The following is a 25,584-nucleotide window of genomic DNA, read 5'->3' as shown; positions in this document are numbered from 1 at the left end:
TTTTTACTATATTTTGAATATAGTTGAATATATGTTATTGCATCAGCTTTGAGTTAAAAATATTGTTTGTTTTTTTTAAATAACACAATCGTATGTATACGCCTATAAAATTATTTTAGAACTGTTCTGAAAATTTTTCATATACAGGCTTGGCTATAATAATGGAGCACCCCAATTTTAAAAAATCGTGAAAATATAAAAAAACGGTTAAGGTTGTTTGTTTTAATATTAAATAGGCCACCCTTAACTAATGAAATTTTTCATGTAGCCTAATTTTAGGTTTGCAATTATATATATATATATATATATATATATATATATATATATATATATATATATATATATATATATATATATATATATATATATATATATATATATATATATATATATATATATATATATATATATATATATATATATATATATATATATATATATATATATATATATATATATATATATAAGTCACTATTCATATTACCCTCACAAGCGTACAAGTTTTCTACCCCTGCTGCTGCCATGTAACCCCAGAACATACCGCTTCCGCCACTATATTTGACTTTGAGTACTACACAATCAGTAAGAATTTTTGAATAAATTAAGTTTTGAATATTTTTTATAGTAATCAATTTTATTTTGAAGGTTTCATCCGACAAAATGACTTTTTCAGGCCCACTATAACCTTCGAGTTTTATTTATTTCTGAAAGCCACAGTTTATGTCAGGCTGTACAACCTCTGAGATCCACATTGTTGAGCTTTCTTCTCATTTTCTTGGTCTTTCGTTTTCTTCCAGTATTTGGCTTTGATTTTTTAGTCACATTCGTTAAACCGTTTCAAAGAATTTTGGAAAGCATATCATAAAAAATGAATGTGTTTACTAATTTATGATGTATTTAGTCAATATTATGCATTATACGAATGCAATAAAATTGTATTCGCTCTTTTAGATTTACTTAATTTTGGCCATTTTTAAAATGTTACCATATATAATATTAAAAAAAAATATTAAATAAAAAAATATATAATGACAAATATAAGCCGAAATCACACAACTGAACATAAAGGTCACTTAAGCGAAACTAGACAATTTAACCTTCAATATGTTTTTAAAACTTAAGTGAGTAATTGAATACGACAAATTCCTTTCTATAGTTCTCAGAATTACGGTTAAATTACCTGCTAAAATATTTCGATAAATAGTTACACAGCATTTGAAGTGGTGCCCCATTATTATGGCCATGGCTGTATTTTACAGTCCAACACTTAAAATGTCTTATATATATTTTCAATGATTGATATAATCATTGAAAAAATATACATTTTGAGTTTTTATCAAAGATTGAAGGCTGATACTTTTAATTATAAATAGAAATTTCTTTACGTTTTAAGGCCTCTATTCAATATCATATTATTAGTATTGTTTAATTTCAATATTTCATGTGATTTTGTGTTAAATACAATATATTGTTTTTAACCATCAATGCGCGCTGGGGTAAACTGTTAGGTGACAAATATTTTAATTTAATTCAATTTAAATTTAAAAAATGTGAAAGTTTATTTTCAGGAAAAAACTAGTAGAATTCACATTATAGATTAAATTTAAAAAAAGGATGTTATTAATCAAGAATAAGTATTTAAATATTAAACCAGAAAATAAAAATACCATATTGTATTATGCCGTTTTATATACATAAAAAGTCTGATCTCGAATAAAAAGTTTGCTTTTATGAGTAATAAAATTCTGTATCCAACAAGAAACATTAAAATTAATCAATATATTCTCTTAAATTATTGCCACAGTTTTGAGTTTATTCATGTCGAAATCAAAGCTCAACTTAATAAAAAAAAATTGTATGTGGTAGTGGTAGTTAGTTGATGCAAGGTCAGGTGAATATGGTGGGTAAGAGCAGGATTTTTTGTGGTACAATCACCCTCTCTAAATAAACAGCCAGCATCAGCTAGTTAATCGCATCTTTATAATTTTGTCTAATTAATTGCAGTAGGCATTCACTGTTTTCGACTGACTACATTTTATTAAGATACCATAAGTTGTTTTGCTGGCAATTTCGCTTCTGTCGTATCTTTGTGTGAAACGCTTTAAAAATGGTTCGTTTTTATGTTATAATAGTAAATAAAGACAGGCTTTTATTGTAAATGGGCTCTCTTAATTCAAGCGGCACCCATCTATTAAGCTCTTTACTTTGCCAAATAATTTAATTAGAAATGATAACTTCTAACGTTGCTCCTAATTCACATATAGATTGAGATGAACTTTAAATATTTATTTATACCATTACTGGTTCAAAAGTGTACATTTTTACAATGCCATTGTGAAATTTAACAAATCACAATTTTTGCAAGACTTGTGTGTATAACCCATGTATATAATATAATACCATCTGCACATTTTGAATATTGTTTTGTCTAGTTAAACCCGAATTTAATTTGGTTGTCTCTTTTACCATCACGATTTTACATCTCTGTACAATTTTATTTATTTTTCATATAAAATATTATTTAAAAAAAAGCATATTGTATTTTTGCTTTGGAAATCTGATAATCTGCCAGCATACAAATAAAATTAGCTAATGAAGTATATTTAAAGATAAAAGGCATATTTGAATCAAAAAAAGTACGGTGAATAAGTCCCACGATGACTGTAATTTGAATGAGCCAAATTAATTTAATGTTTACATGCGAGTGCCATATAACACGAGCCGGGACAATTGCGTCACGACGGCGATATTAATTCGTTTTGATGAGTCAAAAAAACGAAAAACTTTCGCCAGCAGTGCGAATTTTGGCAGAGCATCGGACGTGCGCGAAAAATAAAACAATTTTATTTTTTTCAGTCGACCTAGAAACGTTCAATGATTTACACGAGAAAACTGCGCGGGCCCAAATATATCCGAGATGAAAATCGCGCCGTGGTGAATCAATCGACGAATAGATAAATATAGATGAGAATCAAAAGAAAACATTACAAAATATAATCAAATATTAAGAATGGAGAATCTGAAATAGATTCAGTGGAAATATTAATGTGGAAACTGTTTTGTTATAAATGGTTATTTCTTCGATATTATAATATTAATCATTTTCAAGACTGAATAATTAAATATAAATGATTAGCACAATTAGTATGCGATATTAGAATGTTCTCACATTCATATTGCATTATTTATGGGTGTATTATTATTCATTTATTAATCTGATTACTTACATGAAGCTGTAACTAAAATCTTTATTCAATGTAATTGTTGATTAATTAAACTAATACATACTAAGTAAAATATCTTATATTTGACAAAATCAATTTAAAATACACAAATTGAAATAAAATAAAGAATTGATTTAGATACTATAGTAAATAGCAGAGGTGGGAAAACTATGGTCAGCGGTCCGAATTCGGCCCACTGCCTATTTTAATCCGGCCCGTGAGCTAGGAATAGATTTTACATTTTTAACCTCTTTAAAGCTTGCACTTTAACGGAATGACCAACTGTGAAATATGATGGTATGTAGTGCTCCCATTGCTTCGAATTCCGTTGTGACGTTACGCAACTATAATTCGACAGCGTCTTTAGTGACCTGTATAATTTTACAAACCTGTACTTTTTATGATATTTTGTATCTCTTTCATTATCTGTGGATATTTGTCTATTCATTTTCAAAGCCAGAAAAAAAATAAGTGGAAAAAAGACATTAAATCTTAATTTCAAGTCAGCATTAACAGATTACCATTTGTAAATTTTGACGCTAGTTAGGGACGAACTTCGAATCTCAGTTTGATAATATGTTATTTCAAAAAATGCAATTAAATTATCACAATCAATTAGGTTTATTATTAGAGACACGTATTTTGAGAAATTTGCGATAGATACCAAAATTGATAATAGATAAAATGTACAAGCAAATGCTAAATTGTAAATTTTTAAAAAAAATACGTTTTTTCTATTTTTTTAAGCTATCCTTAAATATGCTTTCTGACCTGCCGAGCCAAAAATATTTCTGATTTAGCATTTCACAAAAAAAAATTATGACCCCTGGCTTATATCAATTCGTTTTAAATGCGAAATGTTTACGATACACATATCAATGATTTATTTTGTCAGTAACAACTGTTGACTTATTTTTTATATCTTGTATTAAGTCACAAAGATATATTTGGCAACTATACTTGAAGCATTTTAGTTGTATGCTGTTAATAATACGTATTCCTTATAACAAAACACAATGCTCTGGACTAGTGAAATAAAAATTGATCATTAATAATGCTGAAAGTTTTAAATAAACTTAGCACTTCCTACATTACATACATTTAGTTACATCCTGCACCTAATGCTCTTGTCGAGTTCACATCCGATTTTATTTCCTAACGTGTCGATTGAATGTCCATTTATCTTACGATGTCTGGGGCGCTGCAAGATAATTACACGCTGCTTCTTGGGGCGAGTGCATAATGTACCTCCATGATGCAAGTTTTAGCATCCTGTTATTTTTTTACATACTCAGAGGAAGAAGACGGCGACGACTGGCAACGTTCTAAGCTTAGAATGACGATGACGATTCTGTATTTTGCTCTCAGTCGCGAGTAAGCGCGCTCCGGCGTCAGTTTACCGCTCCACATACCAAAACTAACCGAAAAAGTAACCCCAAAACTGACGCGCGACGGCCGTGTGTTTATTTATTTGTATTGTAAAACAATATCTTAATATAAACTAACTCTTTCCTGCTTTAAAGCTCAACAAAAGTTCCTTTAAAATTAATGTTTTTAACTTTTTATTAAAAAAAATATGTGAATTTCGACGATTTTTGTGTTTGCCGTGTCCGCCAGACTTCTTAAAGGTAATGCTATTTTTTATATTATTTACACTAATATTTTAATATTGCACTACATTAAAATATGCTACAATTTTCTCAAAAGCAAAGTAGCTTATATCCAAGAAGCGTGAATACCTCCTTTTAATATTAAAATGGAAATACACATGAATATTATATACAATATGTTCTCAGTATTACCTGCGTTCAAGCGTACGACATAATTTTGATATAGAATTTTATTAATATTTAGCTATAGCGTTGAAGATACGAGATTTCTTATTCGATATCTAGAGAATTATAAACTTCTCTAGTTGAAATATATTTAATTTCACTTGTATTGTCCAATATGTATCCATTTGTAAAACGGAATAAAGCATTGTGACTTTCTGCTTAATATATTACAACGTATCGTAAACACGTTTAATTATGTTACAGCTTTTATTTTTTATATTTTTTTAATACTTTACAATAAACACAACTTAAAATTTTAATTTAAAAACATATTGAATTCGAAACTTAAGAGACACGATTTTTATACCATAGTGTTTCTTTTATTTATATTAAAATATATCACATTTAAATTAAGAAAATTTAATAATTAAACAACATATTTATTTAATAAATATTATATTACTGTGTTAAAAAAATGTTGTTTTAGATTTTTAATGCGATACATTTAATGAATTCTTAATGTAATAATAATAACACACTATTTTTGTCTCTGTTTATTTTTTAGTGATAACATATTTTCACTAGTAAAAATTTAATTGCAAAATGTCCATTTGTGGTTTAAATCCAAACTTTACTTAAACGAATGTAATAATGGTATAATGGTAAATTTGTTTTGGTTTGGATAAAGTTTTAACAGACAGATTAGAGCAGCATATAATTTTATTACATTTAAAATTTATTTATTTATATATAGTATGTGAATATAATAATACCCCTTGAGCGGTTTCGCCGTACATGTACGGCCGTCGATCTTTTACTGTTTTGAGGTACCCCAGATAGTTATATATTTACATATTCAACTGAATATCTAATAAATAAAAAATATTATATGTATTTGTTATAAAAAAATAAAAAAAAACAAATAAAAAATAATTAAAATAAATTAACAAAATTTAATATAAATCAAAGCAAAAAAACAGTGAGAATCTGTAATTATTTCTATAATTTACAATAAATGCAATATGCAATATAATATAAAGTAAAAAGTTTTATTAGAAGTTTTTGCAAAAAGACTTCAATAAATCACTCAAATGCAGCTGATCTGTAAAGTAAATACATTTAAAATATTAAAATCGTTGTTGACATTTTATATTAAGCTGTTGTTGATTATTATGACCTTGTCTTGCTTGCATATGTAAAAAGCCTAGTATAGTTAATTTTTAATCAAGTTTTTTGATTCTGTAATTTAAAAATATAGTGAAAAATAAATCATGACAGAAATTGTATTGCATTACAAACATATCTTTCTTTAAAAATATTGTATTATCCACCGTTTCGGAAGCACCACAGCATCACGAGGATATCCTCATAATGCACATCCCGACATAGCTCATGACAAAATGCTTAAGGCAGAACACAATGAGCGTATTGCACGGCCGACGGTATAGTTTAATATGGCTCCGTGCACAACGGCCATATTTAGCGTACACTAAACTGTGCAAAGGATATTTATATTTCGCGTTGCACATTGTTCGCGCACTATCTCATGCATTTATTTTAAGTGCCTCGGCGTCGCGACGCCAACCGTGCTTGGCGACGTGAATGAAAGCTTCCGTGAAATGGTTCCGCGAAGAGAAATGGAAGAAGAAAAAAAACATGTATAGGATTCGCGGTTCAGCCACATTTTCACAAACGAGATATGCCTTTAGAAAAATTTTCATATTACCGTTAGCGCGACGTCGACTGAAAACTCGTTGCGTCGGCAATAGCATCGTACTTTTAGGTGCTCCTACGTGAAAGCTTTAGTTTTTGCTTAGTTATGGTATAGCCCAGGTTCACGTTGGCGTACACAATGCAATAGAGTAGCTAATGATCTGTATAAATTTCCTCTCAAACGAAAAATGTTTTCAATATAATATTATACAATAAAAAATACCTTTAACAATATCGGATAGAAAGCATAATAGAAAAATGAATTACATAGTAAATTTATTATTGCTCTATAAATTTTGTTTAATCTGAATATTAAAAAAATGTTTATTTATATGCGAGTACTTGGTAAATAACTTTTACAAAAAGTTTTTTACATTCACCCAGGGCCGTTTTAAGACTTTCGCAAAGCTATTTTTGCCAGTAGAGTAATTTACCTCTACCCTGCAATAAAAATTACCACCTCCCTTATCTTTCTCCTTCAACGACATATATAAAATATACTCCAAGCAAACAACTAATTAAATTTAATATCATATAAATAATATTCTAGAGAACAACAAAAAAATATTGTCAAATAATTCGATTAACCGATTGTTCAGAATATAACGGAGGTACAATTTAATTGTTTCACTACATGTTAGTCAATAGTAAATTCAATGAAAGACGTAAATTGACCCGTACCGGCGTAGTGTGAACGGTCGCAAATTTAGTTATAGCAATTTTAATTTTAAAATATGTTTAAACATTTTTTTTAGTATTTTATTTTATATGCCTTCTTTCGTAAAAAATATCGCTTAACAAATATTTAAGCAAAATATTTGCCTTATAAGTACTATATTTCTAAAAGAAAATGCTAAAATGTCCAATTGGAAACGCAGTGCAAATATTTAAGATATTTTTTTTATTAAACTTATAATTTTTCTAAATAAAATCAGATTCTTAAACTAGCTATTTTTTAAAATAAAATTTTTAAGGGAAATAAACCTGAATAATTTAGAATTTTTTACAATAATAACATACATTGTTAAATTGTTTTATTTTGTGGGGGTTTGAACCACCTTTACAATATTTTATAATTTAAAAATTACTCAAACGCCCATTTGAACAAATTAAAGGAGATCAAAGTTCTCGAAAGTCGGACATACACACAGTATATTTACAACGTTTATAAATATGATATTGAACGAATAACATTTTAGTATCGCCTAAAAACTACTCTTTGCTTGGAAAGGACGCGTGCTAGACAATACATTCTACCTTGCTAATAATACTATTGTGCTTCTATATTTTGGTTATTGATCGCTGTAGTGTCCAACTAGACCGCTTTTATTTTAAGGCGTAAACACATTTCGTGGGTGCGTCCATGAAGCAATGCAATTGGCTTGCAAACTGTACATTTTCGAGGGTATTATGAATAGTGTCATTCATATTTCAGTATTGGAATCCACTTTAATGGATTTCTACAGAAAAATATTTCAAGGCACAGACCACGCTACCATCCGATTCCGGCAAGACAAGGCTCCGTGCCGACTACGCCAAAAAGCAGAGGTTGATTTGCGTCAAAGAGTTTGATGCTTTTAGAATGGAGCTCACAGTCACAAGACCTAACTTATATAGAGCAATTATGAGTAAAATCCAAATTACAAATCTAAAATTGAGCTGCGAAAAAATTGCAGGTGGAATGAAGAAAATTGTCTCCGTTCACCTGAAAGTCATTAGTTAACAATATGCCAAAAAAGGTTACAGCTGTAATTATAGCTAAGGGTGGGCTTACTAAATATTAAAAATAAGCTTGAAATCCACATTTTATACGACCGATTTTCACGATTTTTTAAGATATAACACATTTATTGGTGTGCCCCATTAATATGGCAAAGCATATATATGGTGATTTTTATTTGTATGTTTTTTTTAAATAAACTGTTGTTAGATTTTCCAGTATATATTTTTCTGCAAAATAGGCCTTAATACCCAAAAAATATTTAATAAAATAATGTAAAAATATTTTTTTGAATAAAATACGCTTTTCGTCTTCACTTTTGTTCTTTTGTTTTAATAAAAAAACAAAATCGTGTAATAACCGTTTACCAAACAACGCAAAAAACCGACGTTTGCTGAATCTAAGCTTTGAATTTCTTTCTAACATTTCTTGCCACTTGCTATTTAATTGCAATTTAAACAAGGTAAAGTAGCATACTTAGGCCTTCCTAAAAAATATATGGAAATCCTTGACTTACACGTTTTTGTATGCTTCCGAGAAACCCTTCACATTCATTAAGCGCCAGTGATATTACAATTTTTGAGCCATAGCAGAGAGGACAGCCTACTTTTAGCCCTTAGCTTGTCAAGCTCTTCATTTAAGGTATTTTTTGGTCTTTTGCTGGCACCACCATGAAACACTTAATTGGGCTATTTATTGACTTTAGCCGATTAAACACTAATGCCGTTGTTCTCTGAAACATCCATAAAATGAGGCTCTCCTTAGAGGAACAACAAGAACAACGACACCAGAATGCAACCCTTTGATGGCATGTCACCGAGAGTACGCCCCTGGATAATGTGCTTTGTAATATATATCCCCAATCAGGTATTTTATTAGTGTTTCTTATAAATATATAAATTATTTAAGTGCCTCACAATCAATATCTTGTATATTGTGCGTTGATGTTTTGTTAAGTCAGAATCGTTGAGAATTCTTTGCACGAAGCCTTTTCTTTGAATTCAATTTTCAGCGATTTACTGATTTGTTTTTAATTAAATTCACGGTATAAAAAATAGACCATTCACTATGCTAAAGTTGTACTATTGTCAATGTTTATGATGACTTTTAAGTGTGACCAATAATACATCGCTCCTACTCGAGCAAAAAGGTGGATGTATAAAAATAATTAATTGGAGTGGGAATTGATTTAGCTCGTTTTCCACAGAGCAGATTTTTTATCAAAATAATATATGTATTGTATCCCATAAAAACCATGAAATCATAATGATTTATTATATACAGTAATTTTGATTTAGTATGAATAACGTATTTGCATAATTGTCGATCAAATCTCCCTTGAGTATGAGCATTCCTAATTTTTTAATCTTTGACCCATATTTAGCTCGACGCTTAGGTAAATTCACCGCTCGTCGGTCCCTCGCCATTCTCGCGGAGCTTTCATGCATAATACAAAAGAAAACGGCATCAATAAACAATTTTTACATTAGTGCTCAAAGTTTACGGGTGATAAACGGTAAGTGTTCGGTTAGAGCGTAACGCTGCCGTTTCGATTCTCCCGTCTCGGGTCATTTCGCGTTACAAGGGCATAAGCAAAAAAATAATGATGTCATTACGCACAAAAGCAATCATCATCTCTTTTTTCCAGCCTTTAAACGTTGGTCTTCTCTGTGGAAGGAAAGCAACAGTGCATGAAGCGTAACGTTGTTTGCTTTTAATAATTCAGCGTTTGCTTACCTTTAAGAACTTATTTTAATAACTCACCGCTGGTTTCCATTTCTATAAAGCGTTCAATCAAACGCGATTTTATACGTGGATGTATTACGTAATGTGTACATGTTACAGTTTTAAATCATTTTTCAATTCCCGCCGGATGCTGGATATTCTGCCTTGGAGACCCTACCGGGGATTATTTCGAATAACGCTCTTCGGTTTATTTTGCTTAAAGTGAAATATCCGCGGATTAACTTGCTTTCAGCGTCGATTTTATGTATAGAAATAATATTTTATTGAATTTGATTTTTTATATAAAATATTATATATAAAACTTTTCATTTGAATAGAGCATTAATTAAACACTGGAGCTATGATGAGAAAACAATGTAATAACTAGAAGGTCTTGACATGAAATTCCCAAATAAAAAAATGTTTACAAGCTTATGTATGTTGTCTAAGGCACATAAGCTTGAAAAAAATGATTGAGTATCTTATTTTCGCTCAAATTGAAAGAAAATTATTGTAAAACACTGGAAAATAAAAACAAAAAAAATGGCAGGTTCAAAAGGACAATAAATGGTTCTCCTTTGGACCCTGCAAAAATGCGCAATTACATCAAATAAATTGAAAGATTATTTCTATTACATATTCTCTGAAAAATCTCATCTACATTTATCAATCTCTTTTATTAGATAATATAAACGAAAATTAGATTTATTTAAATATTTTGCATAGCTTACATACTTGCAAAATATATTTAAATAATTTGCAAATATGTTAATTATGCAAAATAAAAATTACTGAATACAAATCATATTTTAATTGAATGATTTTTATGTGTTGCAGTCTGTATTATATGGAATCAAAAACCTCTATATATTTTAATAATTATATGTAATGATAAAATTAGCAATACCTCTTCTTTAGATGGTATATTTATAATTGAGTTGAAAATAAAATAAATTAGTTTGTTACAATAATAAATAGAAATATATGAAATCAAAAAGTAAAAGTAGTTTATTATATATTTATAGGCTATGATTATTTTCACTCACTAAAGCTACAAGTAAATTTTAAATATGAATAGATCCACGTGTCCAAAAATATATACTTTTGTGCTCACGAACATGACTAAAATATAATATCTAATATTAGTAACTTACATATTGAAGCTCATGTACATATTTTTAGAATAAAAATACCCATAAAAATGTTACCGGTAATAATATTTAATAATAGCAGCATTGTTGTAAAAGTAACATTTTGTCATTTTATTAAAATTAATATATATTTTCCATGTCGTCGAGTTCCGAGTACAGTCACAATAACTGAATTACTCTAAGAATAAATCTAAAAATATTTTCGTAACATTTACATTATATAAAAAAACAAAACAGAAGTTCCATTTACAATAATATTAATTGAAGCAATACATTTTTAACACTTAAATATGTAAACGTATAGCATTATTAGTCAGAAATAAAATTAAATCAATTTATATTTTTTACCAAATCGATGTTTGCATCACAATGACTCATTTAACTTGGTTCATTTGTGGAATTGTTATGTCCGCTTTAATTCTACCAATTATGGCAATGTTGAACAGTTTAGCTGTTGTGGAATGCACTTATACTTTTTGTTGTGAATATTCTATTTTTAAATAATTATAAAAACATTAAAACGATGTTTGTTGGTAATCTATGAATATTGATATCAATATAACTTTTATTGGATTGCTTAAAAAAATTGGACCGTATTTATTTATAAATTGGGCATTTAAATACAACACGATTATTATTTTAAATATTTTTATTTTGGTATAGCATTTCACTAACACACCAACTCAATTTGAGTTTACTCCTTTTTTTATATTTTTTGTTATTAATTATGATTGCGACAAATCTGCAGAATTATCGCTTGAATTTGCCTCTAAAAGGTAAAATATTATATGAATTTGTCACTATAGAGTTTATGCCACCTTTGATGAATTTTAAAATTTAGCGCAAAACTTTTAAATTTTCAAAAATTGCTATTATAAATATTTACATATTTGTCGAGAAACAACACCAAAAATATAGTTTTAGAACACATTCTTTGGGGGCCTAAACCCTCGGCGACGCTCTGTCTAGAATATGTTTTCGGTGTTTTGTCTGTGTTTCTGGTATTGTCGTCTTTAAAAAGACAAGGTGGCGCAGACTTAACCTATAATGAGGACCCTGCTTTGGTTTAACCTTTAATGATAACTCTACTTCTTGGACATAGTCTCAGAAGTCTTCAATGCGGGTTGTTTCTACGGAGAATCTTAAATGAGGCGTAGTATTCAATGGAAGCGTCCGGCCAAGGAACGAATGGTGATCCTCTGTGGTGCTGTGAGGCATGTAATAGAGGCTTGACAAGCCTCATCCTTAAAGAAACCGTAATAAACAATAATAAAATGAAAAACTTGCTGTCGTGTCTGTACTGTTTGACGAACAAACGTCAATTTTCGAGATTAATGTAATCCTTAAATTAATATTTTTATGAAAATAGTCGAGAAAAATGAAACTCAATTCGAAAAAATACACATTTAAAACTTGAGATTTTGTTGTAATTAAAATCCTTACGAAAATATGAAAGGAAAGGTATTTCTTTGCAGATTATGCAATATTTTTCTTAATCCTAATAATGATGGTTTCGATCTCTTGAACATTAAGGTTATATTATTATGCGATATGTGTTTATCTTCCGTTATTGTCGAAAGCGCGAGAGTAGAAAATACGCATAAAGCCTACTGCATATTATAGAGTCGTGTCACATAGGTACACAATATGCTAATAAAAAAAGCAATTTCGCAACTTTTTCTCGCAAAGTTAACCTCCAAAATATATACATACATATAAAACCGAGTCGTCCCGCGAGAGAGTCTCTCCATTTTCATATATGTACGTACCGAAATATATTCACACTACACTGTTCCGGCGAATTAAACGTTCAAAATTGTGATCGATTTCAGAGGCAATTTTAAGACAATTCCCATCAAGCGTGCGTAACGCACAGGCTCCCCCGGGAAAAATATCGACGTGTATATTTTTGAAACTTTTCAAAGTTTTCCCAGTCTGACGACACTAGTACTTGCGAAGCTATCGCGGTCGCCAAAGTTTCTCTAAAAAGTACCGAGATTCCCTGGCTGAGAGCGTTTAGCGCCTGAAACTTTCGCTTATCGCACTATGTATAAAATAGCCTTTTTTCTCCCTCTCTTTCTTTTGTACAAATATTCGTCTATGTGTCAAAACGACTTTCAAAGAATATTATGCACACTTGTGCTACGTCGCTGGAGATAAAGCGTCGTGTGTATTTGGACGGCATCGTAGTCATGCGATATCGAAAACTAAAAGCGTTTATTTTATTACCACGATTTTCGCAAACCCTGTTTTTTATGCATTGTTTTTAAAATAATCTTTTAAATATGCAAGGTTGTCCAAAAAAATTAAACATTTTTTTTTAATCTCGCTGTCTTATGTATTATATAAAAGTAATCCTTGACAGATACCTTAAAAAAATTGTTTATTGTAATTTTATAACGGCTGCCAGGATCTTTGCAATATAGATGTAGTATACTGACAAAAATAATTTTAAAATTGCTCTCCTTTTTGCAGCATAAATAGTTTATTTATACCTTTTAAGTATTGAATGTTATTTAATATAAAAAAATCTACACGCAATACCCTCTTATATTTGTACAACGCATGAGTAATTTCATTAGTACATTTGAATAATAATCTGTTTTAGCTTAACTGCATATTCATATAACTCACTAACATATACAGAAAGTAAAAATTTGGTAATACGGTCGGAAATATAATATTACATTCACAAATACGGAAAAATAAGGATTTTAATTTACTGTCACTGCTGAATTATTTTAATAAAATAAATTTGAACATATAATTACAAATTTTTTATATGTTTATATAAATTCTATGCTGCATATATATATTAACCTCATTTTTTCCTATATAATTTACTAATTATGTGACTTTAAAAATAAATGCAGCACTTTTTAAAAAGCTAATATTTTTTATTTCGCACTTATGAGCCGTATACGGTGATTCGGATTTTTCCGCACCTGGCACCGCAAGAGTTAAGTAGCATATAATTTCAATTTATTATTCATTTTTCTATAAAATAAGGCATTGAATTAAATATGGAAAATAGGTATACAAGTGCAATTTTTTGTATGGGTGGGTGTAAATGACACATAGACTACTTGTAAATTAAGCAATGCCTTTAATTTGGTACGGCATTTTAGCTGTTAATAAGAACCTTAAAGATAAAGACATTCTTAAGCGTTTTTCATAACCGTATTAACTCTAAAAAATCACAATTAAACACCACCGAAATAAATAAACTTGTTATCAATTTCCCTAATCTAAGTTTAGTTGGTGTTCGATATTTTAAAATACTAAATTACTTTGTAGTTGATTATCTAGAAATATGTATTTATTAATTTCGCCCCTAATATTTTGTGCAGAGTTTAGCATGTCTTGTCGAGGTTTGTTCAGTAAAACATTAATTTTATATAAAATACATAGCAAGCATATTTTTATTTATGACAATGCCGTCATAAAGTGAGTTTAAACTTTAATCAGTCATGTTGAAATTCTTACTACAAATAGGTGGGTTATTATATACGTCAAACAATTTATGGTATTATATGTAATATTTCAATAACATATTATAACATAGTTGGAATAGCGAAGTTCATAATGTTTCAGACTAATAACCCTAAGGGTGCGGGTTTGATTCCCGGCAGCTACTCGAATTTTGCGAAAAATGCGCTATTATTAAAATTTGGCTACTGTTTCAAAGTGCATTTATTGATTATAAATTATATAATATAGATGTCACTGATACTTACTTTGTATGTATTTATTATATCTAAATGACTTATCCAGTTGGTACAAATTTATCTCATTGTAATGCATAAGGTCAGTTTACAACGGAAGATTCAAAAATAAATAATATGTAGTGATTCTTAAGCTCTTTATTATGTTTAAAATCTATTGAAATGTCTTGAGGTATTAATTGATAATGATAATTTTAAATGTCAGTCCCAAAATTAAATATTTTTCGAATATTTCTCGTATATGGTATTAAATATTATTAAATATAGAATAATAATACTTTATTATACAAACGAAAATCACTATCTTATAATTTAATGTATGAAGGAAGATAATTCTTCAGGCCTTACTTGCGAAAGTGTATCTCTGAGCTGCATACATTATGAAGTAATAAATATTAAACTTCATCTTCAAAGTTTAACAATCGTTTCAATGGAAGTCAGCTCTTTATTGTAATCGTTCTATTATGAATATACAACAATATACTAAGCTAAATTATGCATTAAACAACCTAATTGGTATTGTATCCAGATAATTGCGAGCGCGAAACGGATGTCGTCGATCAAAACGAAAGCTCTCGCGCATCCTTTCATGAAAACGGCGCTATATCAAAAGCGCGTCGACGGAAGGCGCTTCTATTATTGCGCTTGATGATTCACTGAAACTGACATACCAGTTTGGTGAAAAGCCCAAGACGAGTGCGGAGAAGAAACATGTCTGCGCATCCCATATGGTTCGTGTTGTTTTTCAGTGTGCGGAATTGGCTCTCGCCGCAGTCGCGTTCGTTGATCGCTGCCCCACGCGAACTGCGCCAGGGGCTCTCAATCTTTGCAATATTTAATTATTCGCTGGCTCATTAAGGGGCGGCCAGATCTTCTCCGCTCTTAATTACGCCGCTTATGAAAACCCAACAATGACTTTAACGACGCCGTTGCGCGCCTCGTCGGTGGGAGATTTTCTTTTATGCTTCAATTATATTATATTATGAATTAAAAGCCGTAAAAATGATCGTAAAACGCCAATTTCACCTTGATTATTATTGAGCTTATTGTGTCTAGACGTGTCGAGGCATTAATTTTTAACCCCTCGCCTCGTTATGGGCTTTGTTCGGTACACAATATGATATCGAAGCTGTTGTTTTGAGCTTAATACAAAATTTAAAACTTTTGTTTTAATCTCAACTTGCTCACTAGAATGTTATATTATATATTTTACAATTTGTATGAAATAATTAAGATATAAATATATATTTCATAGGTGATTCATTAGCAATTATAAATAAAACACATGGGTTAAAGTCGAGTTATTGAGTAACGTTGTATGTTGAGCGTACCTTTAATATCCATCTAATTTTGCTTCAATGTAGATATAACCATTCAGCAAAGAAAAACTCAGACTGTTCCAGGCTTCTAAAAACTTCAAAATTGTTCATATATATTCGGAAACTAACTGAAGGGCAGTTTATTTTAATGATATATTTTTATGGTGTGTGCTAGTTACATTTGACTATTTTCATCTGCATATTCGTTTTTATCAGGGGTATAAATAAATAAGTTATATTTAATAACATAAAATTATATAGTAGCAATTTTTTTAATTGTAAATTATAAATAATAGCTCACGTTAGTATTTTTTTATTTTATTTTACTTAAAAATGGTTAAACGTAATGATACATAATACAGTTAGATATAAATATTATTAGTATCGTTAAAAAATATATATATATTCAATTTATCATTTTTAAAAAAGTCAGTGAAATCAATTAGTTGAAAATTTTTATTTATTTACGCACTTATGTATATATTGTAGATATAGTCATTTTTGTGGACACGATATATTTATTTTTTAAATCTTAAAAGTTTTTACAAGTATTTTACATTTATTACTAAAAATAAAATATTATTTATCACACAGAAATTTACCCGATTCTTACGGTCAATGTCGTATGTAAGTTTTGTTTATAAGTAATTTATCTTAACGGATTATACGTACGTACCTAATGGTATTAAACAAAAGTTTTTAGGCAATGTACCATCTGGATACTACCTCTTGTCGTATTATGTCTTATTAGTCCCGAACTAAACGTCAACATTGTAAGTAAAACGTCGCTTCGGATGGAAACGTTAACAATTCAAGTTCGTCGACCCGTGTATTCGCTTGATAGGCACATCCATTCTAGGAATATGGTTTAGGTACCCTGAGTTTCAGCCGCCCGCACATTCTAAAAGGAAATATTTGGGATACCGGCTCCTCGCTTATCCATCCCCCCAAGTTTAGAGTCCCTTGCCTTTCCTCCTCCTCTGAGACTATAGTCAGAAATAGAGTCGGAAATGCGACGACCGCCAGATCCGGTGAGGAAGGCGTCTGAACAGTCATTAAGCGTCATTAATAAAGATTTACAAAAGAGACGTCTCGGCGAGCTGGCCAATTTTGGTCATGACCGAATGCCTGTATTCCATTCCATTTTTCGGCTTTTTGGGATTTTGACGCGGGACGTGTCTGGCGCGGTTCACAGACTGCGGTCAAATTTTTTTAATGAAATGTCTAAATTCGTGCGAAATTTTTCAAATGTTTTTGTGTGTCGTAAAAAATGTACAACGTCATTGAGCCATGTTAGGGAGCGAATAAATATGAATGGGTATCAAAATTTCGTAAAAGCTTCTGTGCATATGATACATGTTTAATATTATATCGCGGGTTCAGGATCGCCCTATAATATTCTGAATTCACATTTTTACTTTTCACGATGAATAAAAATATACAAAACCCTTGAATCATTTTTCAACCAGTTCTTTTCACTTTCACATTTAATTTTATACACACTGTATTATATGCTAAAATTGGCATTTTCATTTTTGGCCAAAGCTAAACCAAAACCAAATATTGTATAATCGAATATAGGTATTTATAGTTTATGTTCACCAGCCTGATAATTACTAATATCTAAATTAGAGTTTTTTAATTTTGGTTGTGTCTAAGAGATTAGAATTAGCGATTATTATATAATAATAGATACACAATAAATAAATGTATCGTCGCTGCAATGCCACTCGTAGTTATCAGTAGAGCTATCATGAGAAATCTATAGACTTTTTGATTGGTTTTGAGTTAATGTGAATGTTTTGACCTACTATATCAATCTCATCGCCATTTGAATAAGAAAAACTCTGAAATAGTGAAGCAAAAATAGAATTGAAAATAAAAATTTGCAGTAGCAAAAACCGTTTTCTTTTCTTTATTTACTCTGTTTTTTTGTGTAAACGCTTGTTATTTTTTAAATTTTACATCGTAACTAGCAGATTGATATCTAATGTTGCTTCAGAAAAAATATTTTCTCTTTTTGCTGATGACTAAATGATACTCTAGATTATTTAGCGATTCTCTCCATATTAATTTGACGTTTTTATATCCTTCAAAAAAATATTTTATTATGAAATAAAAACCATTCTATGGCGTTTTTAAATATTGGCTTTCTAAATGACAGATATCTTGACATTTCTAAATACCTTGAATAATAATGCATAATCAAAAATCAAATAAGTTTTGCGGCAGTTCAATAGATTCTTAAATATATAAACTAAATTATGACTGTCTTATTTTTATGGTAACTTTTAATCTTTTTGGGTAAATAAAGAATAAATTATTTATAAAAACTAAAAGATATTAAAAAATTATTAAACATACTATTGTGGGCGTTACAACCATCTGGACAATTTATTATAATTAATAGGTCACTCTAATAAACATTTGCAGAAATCAAAAAAGAAAGCATAAGTCTCGAAAGTTAGGCCACACATAGTATTTTCAGACCGAAAAGATGACCAAACTATTGCGTTTATAATAATAATATTGCACATCTATTCCGAAACATAAATACCGCTATTATTTGCTTGGAGAGAATGTGAGATAGGCAAAATGATCTACCATGCGCATTATACTATTGTTTTTCTATACTTTGATTACCGATCGCCAGAGTGTCCATCTAGACCGTTTCAATTTTAAAGTGTAAACAAATTTTGTGTGTGTGTCCATTAAGCCGCATCATTCTCGTTTGAGAATTGCTGGGGCTGCCTTGAACCAGCATAATGAAAAAGGGACACTTTTTTGTAAGGATTTACATTTAATTTTATAATATGAATTCCCTTAAATACAAGTTAGGTTTTTTTATTTAAAAACTGAAATGTTATAAATATTTTTTCCTCACCAATTCATTTCATAAGCTTAGGTTCATATTTTTTACCATTACTTATATTTTACTAGAAGTCGTCAAAGAGATTTTTTAAATAGAGTAAAAAATCTGTATTTTATTTGCTTGCCTAAAAAATGCTCCATAGCTTGATCCCGCTAAAAATATATTTAAACCAAACGATTTGTGCCACAATATAAATATGTACATAGATAATAAATAAAAAGATTTTAGCATAATAACGTATTTTATATTTGAATACAAACAAAAACATATGCTTTAAAAATAAGAAAATATAAAACCGTATAACACAATTTCTTTTGTTTCTTTGAATAAAAATTGTTCCGATTTAAATAATAAAGCATATATACTTGTAATTTAATTAACAAGATTCTTATTATTATTTTAATCTATTATTAAACTTATTTCCTTTGCGATCTTCATATAAAATAAACTGAAAGCGTATTGTTTTAAGCTCGAGTTATACCCGAGTCTATTGATCACGCTCGGCCTTTAGACAATAAACACTTTAATTATTCATTGTTTATCTTTCGCGTTAAATTTAGTGCCACTTCCTTTTGTTCCGGAAAACTTAACATCCGAATATATTTGTACCGCTGACGTATGGATTTATGGCCGGCGTATCCAGCGTTGTTCGTCGGTGACTTTATCACTTAAAAAATAATTAAGAGTCAACTTCCTCTTTGTCGGTATTCCACATCATTACATCCTTCCTTTCGAAGGGAAGCAAAAACCGTAAAACTGGTGAGCGTTGGCGCATAGCAACTAACTAATATATCCCCATTAAGGATAACCATAGAGTTATGAACTAATATAAATATAATTTTGCTTAAAAATTTACTGAAATTAATTGCGTCTATTTTGATAGTAATAATTGCTTTTAATCGTATAATCAAAACAGTTAAAACATATATAATTTTAGATTTCTTTAGCATTTATTTCACTATAATTTTTAGATTTATTTATTAAGTAATTATTTATTAATGATTTTTTTAGTTTTCTTAAACATATTAAACATGCTTGAATGGAATCAGTTGAAATAAAAAAAATATTAAAAATACATAAATATCATTATAATTAATGGTTACAAAACCTAATGTCCATTTTAATTGAAAGTAATTAGAGAAGCCCTTAAGCTCCTCTATGCAATTCGTTGATAATAAATGTGTGGTAGGTCTCGAAGAGAGCAAGGAAACACGTAAATTAATGAGAAGGATTTGTTAACAATGAAACACGGGATTCGAAGATTGCCAAAGGAAACTACTAGATCAAACGGCAGAGAGGAAAGATAGAGATTAGAGATAGTAACGAAATTGGCACAGAAATCCAGGATTACTATGGAGTAAAAGTGACGAATCTCGTAAAGCGCAATAAGAGGGCCTCGTAAAAGAAAAAGTAATAAACCCTAGCACCGAAAGTTTTATTATGAATGGCGAAGGTAAGTAAAGTCGAAAATTTTTATTCTAGCTTTAGCGTAGCGTAGGTAAGACGGTCAAGTCCGCACTTGAAAGCTGCTGTAAAAATAGACACTACTTGATCTCGGGATTGAATCTGCCAATGAATTCGCACAAGACGGGATAGAGGGAAAGCAGAGAGGGGCGCAGAAGAGATTTCTGGACAGAAGTCTATTTTGAGAGCGTTTGGGCATTCCTCTGCAACACCAGACGTCTGGGTCCGCAAGTAATTTCGTATTGCGCATTAGTTCGGCTAAATTACTGTTTATTTTATTTAAATGTATATTTGAGTACATCGCGAAAAAATTTTCACAACGTAAAAGTGAATATTTAGAATCATAAATATTTTATGGAGGTATCAAATTCTTAAAAGATACTAGTTTAGCATTTTTGTTTAATTTTGTTTTCATTATAAAAATACATAATACTTATTTTTTAAATAATTTGCAAAATGTAGCTATAAAACAATATTTTTTTTAATTTGTTCATCTGTATAAAATAACGTTAATGAGTTACGTATATAAATAATCCTTTCCACGTGTACGGAAAGTGGTAAAATAAATGGCTAGGCATATCAATTTTCTCAGAAAATGAATTATTCGAAGTGGTTTCGTTGTCTTTTACTCCGAATTTATTTGTATTATTCATTAAAAATGATTTATCTAAATATGAATAAATATAAATAACGTATAAGACAAATTTATATACTTGAATACGTATAATAAACACCCAGATCCGTGTTTAACTCATTAATTTATTTGTGAGTATAACACCATTTATATGTATTATAAATAACATATATTTTCCGTAAGTAGTTATTATAAAAAATGGTTATTTTTACTTTTATGTACATTTAATCGCTTCTAGTGCTGTAACAATAGTATTTTTTGCGAGAAAACTGTAAAAAGCAAATAGTAATTGTTGATAAAACTACTTCTTTATATTTTCATTTTATTAATTAGTGGGAATTGGCAAATTATTTATAGGTCTATTACGTGTGATAATAAAAAGCTATTTGTTTTTAATTAAGCTCATATTTTTTACTCGTATTGGTATGAAACGCATGGCAATTATCAGCTATATTTGATGCATAGTTTGTGTTTAATAGCCAAGTATTGACGACACATTTTATCACGTTCAACCATTTTTTAAGTATGAATAAAAAATTAGCATTAAATTTTGCATTTAAATAAATTCAAGTACAATTAGAGTATTGTAAATTTAGAAGAAGATTTTTGGCAATGATTCTATGTTCAAACGAAGGGTTTATAATACGTATAAACGTATTAAGAGGGCCATGATCTAGCACAGCAATTACGATCAAAATGTAAATAATTTAAGGACATTGTGTTTATTGATATCCAAATTACTGTTAAGCAGATAGTTAAAGAAGTTAGTATCTCGTATGATTAAAGCATAGTTATTTTGACTGATATTTTTAGCATGCAACATGTAACAGTTAAAAAAGGCGGTATCGTAAAAAATATTCTGAACCATCGTTAAAGCAATTTTTCTTATTTTAATTATGGAAATATTGAAATAATAGTATAATCGTCGCAATGAAAGCGGCATTTAAAAAGCAAAATTACAAAAAATACGTCAAGTTCGGTCAAATGTCAAAGTTTCCATTACGGTTTTTTTTTATTTTAACGGTATAGTCCAGGGATTTTTATTATGAATAATGATAAAGATATGTAAAAAGTGAAAGACTCTGTGCATAATAATCGTTTTGGATTAAATTTTTAATGGTCGAATTAAGTGGCAGACGATTTTTCCAATCATCTCAAAAAAGCGTCCTAAAGAGACAAGACCAAAAAAATCACTTCAAATTAGATTCTAGGTTCTCCTTACTATTTTTTCCAATTATTTCGGTCTAGTCCATTATAAATTCGTATTAAAATACACCTTATAATTGTTCGTATTAATAATAACGAATCAGGTATTTTTACGCCGTTTGCGAGAGGAAATCCGAAAAATAGACCAAAATCATAAGCTATCAACTTTTGGATTTTGCATTACGATAGTCCATTATTATTAATTTGTGATTTTTTAATCTAAAACGTCATCGTCCTGATATCACAGGCACTATATTTTCCAAATATGATCCCCTGTGTATTTTTCTGTTTTCGTAGATAAAAATATTAATAGAAATGGCAACGTGTTGCCACCATAGAAAACATTAAGTCAAAGTGAGCTAAAAGCTATTCAATAAATATTATTCAGATTGTTAGAAACACTGCCCTAAGTCTATTTTATTAAATAGGGACTATTCTTAAGGACACAAAATTAATATTTAAGAATGAATATATACTTTTTGCTAAAAATAAAAATTGTCATACTTCATATTTTTATCTATTGTACGGTCAGTCTTAATAGGTTAAGTTTTAATATTATTTAAATTATTTAACATGGATACCGTTAATACTGTAGCAAACTTTCACAACGCAACGACCGCGACAAAAAGAAAAATCGAGTCAAGACAAATCGCGGATGTCTATTTTCGATGTCTGTCCCTTCAGACTAGTCATTGTCGATTTAATGACAGTCTTCCGTTGCAGGACATCCCAGCATTAACTTACTCTGTCATAATACAGTTTTTCAAGACAGACTAAAATAATTCACACTAAGACCCCCAATGAGCGTCGAGCGCTTTCAATTAGTCCGCTTTCGCGGTTCTAAACTATGTTCAATTTTTGGTTTTCGATGCATGATACGTCTAGACAATTCGCATTTAATAATATGAGTCAGCAAACTCCCCGGGGATCTATTATGCTTATCCAGTGGATCTACATTCTACTAGTTTATAATGACGTTTCGAGTTGAATGCGAATGTGAACCGCTCGAAGTCTATTCCACTTAACTACGTACCATTATGCCAGAATAATGCTGAATAGGCCTTGCTACGTATTATATTATATTTCCATTATAACGCATATAGTTACTGTATATATATAATATTGAAAAAACGGGTTTTTTTAAATAGCTATAAGAAAATAAAATTTAATGTAGGTTTTCAGGAGAGCAGTGAAATGGAAAACCAATTGCTCATCGTCCGAAAACTTATAGCAGAATGAATATAGCAGTATTATTTTAAATTAGAAGTATTTTAATAAATTTAATCTCTATATAATATAAATATTTTACGTGCATTTTTATTAACCAATTATTCTCGGCTTTGTTTATTTATGTTTAAAAAAATTGTCGAATAATAATATATACATATATTATTTTCGAAGAGGTCAAACATATATAAAATCATTAAAAATAGTTTTAGTATTAAATTTAGTTTATTTTTAAGCCACATACTATTACAATAGACTAGTGATATAGATGACGAATCATGTTTGAAAAATCGGAATTCGTAATTATTATATAAGTATAAATTTGATTAGATTTTCCTATATTTTTCTAAGTACAAAAATGCATATTAAAATAAACTAAATATTAATTATAAACTATTGTAACAGTAAAATGTCACAATAGTTTAAAATTCATCAAATAAATGTCATTGTATATATTGATTGTGTTTACCTCGTTATAACTCATTGGGATTACACCTGTAATTTTACAACGAAAGATTTACAACACATGATTTATATTAATTAGATTAAGTTACAAATGCCTATTTTTAATTTATTCATTTCAATGAAGACTTGTGTGTCTAAAAAATACATAACAGTTCAAAAGGAAACATGTGCCTTTAATTTATATGTTTTCTGGAAAGATAATACAATTTATTGTTCAGTATAAAATTCCAACAAAAATAGAATACATATTATCTGAGAAAACCCTAAACCATTTAATATGAATTTGAAAATATATTTTGTCTCACCCCCAATTTGTACCGAAGCTATCTGTTTCATCCAGAGTAAATGATCTGGCTATTTTGCACAATAAAATTCATTCGACATACAATCGATCGTATTTTTTTTAAAGAATCGTATAACAAAACAACAGAACGAATAAAGTAACTTGATACTATTTTTTTAATTTAAAATATATAAATCACATCGTTATTTGTTATATATTGTATAATACAAATTATTCTTTCATTAGTAAAACGGTATATAATTAACATACTATAAAAAAAAATACAAAAATAAGCAAAAGCGTAAACTGTTTTTTTCACATATTATTTTGTTTCTGTCTAGATACAAAGCCACGTCATCGTATTTTTTATGTTGAATAAAGTTTTCAAATATTCATCATTTTGCAATCCTTAAAGTTATTCTTGATACTGCATGGCTACATCAATCATATCTACCAATATCGTTGAGTTATTCAGAGTGGCAAAGCAATTTATTTTCAATCTAAAAATCTATTATTTATGTCATAAACGGAATCACTTATTTAGCCACCAAAATTGTTTATTATTTGAAACATTTTTTTATACAATTGCAAAAGTCCAATGAAGACAGATATCTAAATTTTGCATCAATAAAAGTCTCATTTTCTCCTTTTAATAAATTATATTTTTGGAAGATATCTGTTAAAAAAGTCACAAATGCTCGACCATAAACTGATTTTAAAAGTATCATTTTGGATTTGTCATTCAAAAACTCACTAAGAATATCAAATACTTTTATGAATCTCTTCAGGCAATTCTCTTACGATAACCATCTTATCTGTTCAACATTTTTATCCTCACAAAATTGTTTTAAGAGACGTTCTCATTTGCCATTTGCTTTGATAAAGTTAATACATTTTATAATTTAATATATCAACTCATTCAAATCAGATGAAAACTTTTTTCTATGAATAACATAATGTATGGGTTGTCATCGTATTGTATATTAATTTTAAGCAACTGTGCTTCTTGCTCTTCATATCAGGAGCACCATCTGCAGCACATAATGTTATATTTTTCATTGATATTATCTATGTGTATTAA

At 29.2% G+C, this 25,584-nt stretch overlaps 1 protein-coding gene across 3 annotated transcripts in view; it reads left to right on the top strand.

Moving 5' to 3' along the window:
* Nucleotides 1-4,590: 4,590 nt before the first annotated feature.
* rols (zinc-RING finger and ankyrin repeat domain-containing protein rolling pebbles) overlaps nucleotides 4,591-25,584 on the top strand; it is a 166,189-nt gene continuing 145,195 nt past the window's right edge. For 2 of the 3 annotated variants that reach the window (XM_088200935.1, XM_088200933.1), the window contains exon 1: nucleotides 4,591-4,852. The gene's annotated coding sequence lies outside the window, so the exon portion shown is untranslated. Of the gene's footprint in view, nucleotides 4,853-20,809; nucleotides 20,920-25,584 lie in introns of those variants that run through there. The other variant, XM_088200934.1, reaches the window with a different exon arrangement.

Source organism: Plectrocnemia conspersa, unplaced genomic scaffold (genome assembly GCF_051122295.1).
Source record: "Plectrocnemia conspersa isolate PC_06_02 unplaced genomic scaffold, ASM5112229v1 ptg000012l, whole genome shotgun sequence".
Lineage (NCBI taxonomy): Eukaryota > Metazoa > Arthropoda > Insecta > Trichoptera > Polycentropodidae > Plectrocnemia > Plectrocnemia conspersa.
Note: the sequence above shows the minus strand (reverse complement) of the source record. Positions and strands in the feature narration are given on the sequence as shown.